At 40.7% G+C, this 5,641-nt stretch overlaps 1 pseudogene; it reads right to left on the reverse strand.

Annotated features, from left to right (window-relative positions):
• Positions 1-374: 374 nt before the first annotated feature.
• On the reverse strand, positions 375-1,575 carry LOC129025836 (actin, cytoplasmic 2-like; annotated as a pseudogene).
• Between the last annotated feature and the right edge of the window lie 4,066 nt (positions 1,576-5,641).

Consider the following 5,641-nt stretch of genomic DNA (forward strand, 5'->3'; position numbering starts at 1 on the left):
TCCAACCATGACAGACAGGCAGGACAGAAGCAACTAGGTCAGGAGTCCTTGCCAGCCTCTAGAGAAATCCCAGAACACTCAGACCTGATACATTAATACCCTGCACAGATCAGAGACTGCTGGCCATGCAGACTCACCAAGCCACAGGCTTGTCTTCCACAAGTACATTCTTACCTCAGTCACGAAATGTCCATGCAACGTGCACTAAAGTTTGAACTCAAAGATATGTACACAGTATTAAACAAATACCAAGGGGAACAATTAACTTGAATACAAGGTCAAAATCAGCAACAAGTTCTATGATCCAGTTTTAGTATCAGATACAATCTTCAAGGATAATTTCTTCTCAAAGGCTTATTCCAGTTTCATGAGGCTAGCATGAGGTGTACGCATTTGCCAAGGGCAAATTTATACTTCTGTATTCACCCATGCAGCAAATGCTACACATCTGCTTAGTCCATTTAGAAGCATTTGTGGTGGATGATGGAGGAGCCCAACTCATCATACTCCTGCTTGCTAATCCACATCTGCTGGAAGGTGGACAGTGAGGTCAGGATGGAGCTACCAATCCACACTGAGTACTTGCGCTCTGAGGGTGCAATGATCTTAATCTTCATGATGCTGGGAGCCAGGGCAGTGATCTCCTTCTGCATCCTGTCGGCAATGCCTGGGTACATGGTGGTGCTGCCAGATAGTACCGTGTTGGCATACAGGTCTTTGCGGATGTCCACGTCACACTTCATGATGGAGTTGAAGTGGTTTCATGGATGCTGCAAGATTCCATGCCCAGGAAAGAAGGCTGGAACAGCACCTCTGGACACCGGAACCGCTCCTTGTCAATAGTGATGACCTGGCCATCGAGAAGTTTGTAGCCCTTCTCCAAAGAAGAGGAGGATGTGGCAGTGGCCATCTCCTGCTTGAAGTTCAGGGAGACCTAGCACAGCTTCTCCTTGATGTTGTGCATGATTTCCCACTCGTCTGTGGTGGTGAAGCTGTAGCCTAGCTGGTTGAGGATCTTCATGAGGTACTCAGTCAAGTCCCAGCCAACCAAGTCCAGACACAGGATGGCATGGGGAAGTTAGTAGCTCTCCTAGAAGGGCACTGTGTTGGTGACCCTGTGTCCAGAGTCCATGACAATGCCAGTGGTGCACCCAAAGGCATAGAGGGACAGCACATCTCAGATGGCCACATGGCTTGGGTGTTGAAGGTCTCAAACATAATCTGAGTCATCTTCTCTCTGTTAGCCTTGGGGCTCAGGGGTTCCTTGGTTAGCAGCACTGGCTGCTCTTCTGGGGCCCTATGCAGCTTATTGTAGAAGTGGTGCCAGATCTTCTCCATGTTGTCCCAGTTGGTGATGATGCCATACTTGATGGGGTACTTCAGGGTCAGGATGCTGTGCTTGCTCTGGGCTTTGTTGCCCATGTAGGTGTCCTTCGGGCCCATGTCCACCATCATTCTCTGGTGTCGGGGGCACCCCACGATGGAGGGAAACATGGCTCAGGGAGCGTCATCCCTAGCAAAGCCAGTTTTGCACATGCCAGAGCCATTGTCAATGAGCAGCATGACGATCACTTCTTCTATTTCAATGGGCAGAAGAGTGGGATAGTGGAGCCGCAGAACAACAAGGTGAGCAAGCTGGCAGTGGTGACTGGAGCAAGAGTTTTATTCTTGTTTGTTGTGGGGTAGTTTTATGTGGTATTAATCTTTTTTGTTGACTACGATCTTTCTGAACCTACATATTTATATTTCCCTCAAATTTTTGAAAGTTGTTATTATTCACTTGAATATGCTGTATATACATTCCTTTTGCTGAACTCTTTCACGAATATTACTAAATCTTAGATTTACTTATTTAAGGTAATTGTGTATATCTGGTAAATAGTCTTTGTTCTTTTTGATTGTTTTTCTGTTTCGTTCTTTGTGACTTTCTTAATAACCTATATTAATTTACTTTTATTTTCTTTTTTCTTTTGCCTTTTTTTTTTTTTTTTGGACAAAGCCTCTCTGTGTTGCCCAGGCTGGAGTTCAATGGCACCACACTGACTCCCTGAAACATCAGGGTTTCACTGGTCCAAACTGGTCTTGAACTGCTAACCTCAAGTGATCAACCCATTTCAGCCTCACAAAGTGCTGTGATTACAGGCCTGAGCCTGCACACCTGGTCCTAATAACTCATTTTAGAGCTCACTGATTCTTTATTCTGTTTGATCTATTCTGCGGTTGAAAGCCTTCTGATTTTTCCACTTCAACCAGTATAGTTCTCAGTTCCGGGACTCTTTATTTTTAAATAATTTCAGTCCATTTTTAAAAGTTTCTTTCAGAAGGGTATCAGTTCCTTTTCTGTGTTGTTTTAGAGATCTGAGTTTCCTGAAAACTGATAACATGAATTCTTGATCCAATAAACTCTGATAGCCATCTCCTTAATTAGCATTGGTCAATGGTTTATGCTTTGTCCATTTAGGGAGGTTATAATTTCCTGTTTGGTATTATTTCTTGTAGTTATACATCTATATCTTTTTATTGAAGGACTAGTTATTTAGTTTACTGTTTTCTATGTCTTATTTTGCATTTTGAGTTTTCTTTAAGACATAAGTATTGTGGGGTATTGTTTGCTTGATTTTGGCTAGGTCAATACCTCTGTTTTGGCAGTAGATAGTGCCTTAAGCCCAGGTTTATCTCAGCTCTAACAAACTTTCAAACACTGCCAGTCTCCTATCTGAGAGATTTTGAGAGGGATATCCTAAGAGTGTGGGAAGGCTCTCTATAGGTTTGTGATCAAGGAAATTATGCAATATACCTCCTACCTTATGGTAATGCTGTGCAGGCACTCAGGGTTGACATCTTCTGTAACTGAGAAATCCAGGCTGGAGATGTTAGTCCTGGCTTTCTACTTCCTGCCTGGTTGTCCTTAGGTGTTTTTCTTTTTGTTTTTGTTTTTCTCTTTTCAGCACTCTCAGGGCTTCCTTGGGTGAAGATAAGAATAAGTCTCCTGCCAGGGAATCCACAGTGATGGGGAATCTTTCCATCCACTTCAACTTTATTTTATTCAGTGTAGTAACCAAGAGTCAGAGGAGTTTTTTTGCTTTTTTCTTTTTTTCCTTTTTTTTAGTGAGTATAGAAGAGTATTTTGTTTTATTTTATTCTATTTTATTTTATTTTATTATACTTTAAGATTTAGGGTACATGTTCACAACGTGCAGGTTAGTTACGTATGTATACATGTGCCATGTTGATGTGCTGCACCCATTAACTCGTCATTTAGCATTAGGTGTATCTCCTAATGCTATCCCTCCCCGCTCCCTCCACCACACAACAGCCCTCAGAGTGTGATTTTCCCCTTCCTGTGTCCATGTGTTCTCATTGTTCAATTCCCACCTATGAGTGAGAAATGTGGTGTTTGGTTTCTTGTCCTTGCGATAGTTTGCTGAGAATGTTGATTTCCAATTTCATCCATGTCCCTAAAAAGGACACGAACTCATCATTTTTTATGGCTGCATAGTATTCCAACGTGTATATAGGCCACATTATCTTAATCCAGTCTATCGTTGTTGGACATTTGGGTTGGTTCCAATTCTTTGCTATGGTGAAAAGTGCCGCAATAAACATATGTGTGCATGTGTCTTTATAGCAGCATGATTTATAGTCCTTTGTGTATGTACACAGTAATGGGATGGCTACCCACAAACAGTGTAAAAGTGTTCCTATTTCTCTACATCCCCTCCAGCACCTGTTGTTTCCTGACATTTTAATGATCGCCATTCTAACTGGTGTGAGATGGCATCTCATTGTGGTTTTGATTTGCATTTCTTTGATGGCCAGTGATGATGAGCATTTTTTCATGTGTTTTTTGGCTGCATAAATGTCTTCTTTTGAGAAGTGTCTGTTCACGTCCTTTGCCCACTTTTTGATGGGGTTGTTTGTTTTTTTCTTGTAAATTTGTTTGAGTTCATTGTAGATTCTGAATATTAGCCTTCTGTCAGATGAGAAGGTTGCAAAAATTTTGCCCCATTTTATAGGTTACCTGTTCACTCTGATGGTAATTTCTTTTGCTGTGCAGAAGCTCTTTAGTTTAATTATATCCCATTTGTCAATTTTGGCTTTTGTTGCCATTGCTTTTGGTGTTTTAGACATGAAGTCCTTGTCCATGCCTATGTCCTGAATGGTAATGCATAGGTTTTCTTCTAGGGATTTTTATGGTTTTAGGACTAATGTTTAAGTCTTTAATCTATCTTGAATTAATTTTTGTATAAGGAAGGGATCCAGTTTCAGCTTTCTCCATATGGCTAGCCAGTTTTTCCAGCACCATTTATTAAATAGGGAATCCTTTCCCCATTTCTTGTTTTTCTCAGGTTTGTCAAAGATCAGATAGTTGTAGATATGCGGAGTTATTTCTGAGGGCTCTGTTCTGTTCCATTGATCTATATCTCTGTTTTGGTACCAGTACCATGGTGTTTTGGTTACTGCAGTCTTGTAGTATAGTTTGAAGTCAGGTAGCATGAAGCTCCCAGCTTTTTTCTTTTGGCTTAGTATTGACTTGGTGATTCGGGTTCTTTTTTGGTTCCATATGAACTTTAAAGTAGATTTTTCCAATTCTGTGAAGAAGGTTATTGGTAGTTTGATGGGGATGGCATCAAATCTATAAATTACTTTTGGCAGTATGGTCATTTTCATGATATTGACTCTTCCTTCTCATGAGCATGGAACGTTCTTCCATTTCTTTGTATCCTCTTTCATTTCATTGAGCAGTGGCTTGTAGTTCTCCTTGAAGAGGTCCTTCACGTCCCTTGTAAGTTGGATTCCTAGGTATTTTATTCTCTTTGAAGCAATTGTGAATGGGAGTTCACTCATGATTTGGCTCTCTGTTTGTCTGTTATTGGTGTATAAGAATGTTTGTGATATTTTTACATTGATTTTGTATCCTCAGACTGCTGAAATTGTGTATCAGTTTGAGGAGATTTTGGGCTGAGACAATGGGGTTTTCTAGATATACCATCATGTCATCTGCAAAGAGGGACCATTTGACTTCCACTTTTCCTAATTGAATAATCTTTATTTCCTTCTCCTGCCTAATAGCCCTTGCCAGAACTTCCAACACTATGTTGAATAGAAGTGGTGAGAGAGGGCATCCCTGTCTTGTGTCAGTTTTCAAAGGGAATGCTTCCAGTTTTTGCCCATTCAGTATGATATTGGCTGTGTGTTTGTCATAGATGGCTCTTATTATTTTGAGATACGTCCCATCAGTACCTAATTTATTGAGAGTTTTTAGCATGAAGTGTTGTTAAATTTTGTCAAAGGCCTTTTCTGCATGTATTGAGATTATCATGTCGTTTTTGTTTCTGGTTCTGGTTATATGCTGGATTACGTTTATTGCTTTGCTTATATTGAACAAGCCTTGCATCCCAGGGATGAAGCCCACTTGATCATGGTGGATAAGCTTTTTGATATGCTGCTGGATTCTGTTTGCCAGTATTTTATTGAGGATTTTTGCCTCAATGTTCATCAAGGATATTGGTCTAAAAGTCTTTTTTTGTTGTGTCTTTGCCCGGCTTTGGTATCAGGATGATGCTGACCTCATAAAATGAGTTAGGGAGGATTCCTTCTTTTTCTATTGATTGGAATAATTTCAGAAGGAATGGTGCCA

This window comes from Pongo pygmaeus, chromosome Y (genome assembly GCF_028885625.2).
Source record: "Pongo pygmaeus isolate AG05252 chromosome Y, NHGRI_mPonPyg2-v2.0_pri, whole genome shotgun sequence".
NCBI classification, from domain to species: Eukaryota; Metazoa; Chordata; class Mammalia; order Primates; family Hominidae; genus Pongo; species Pongo pygmaeus.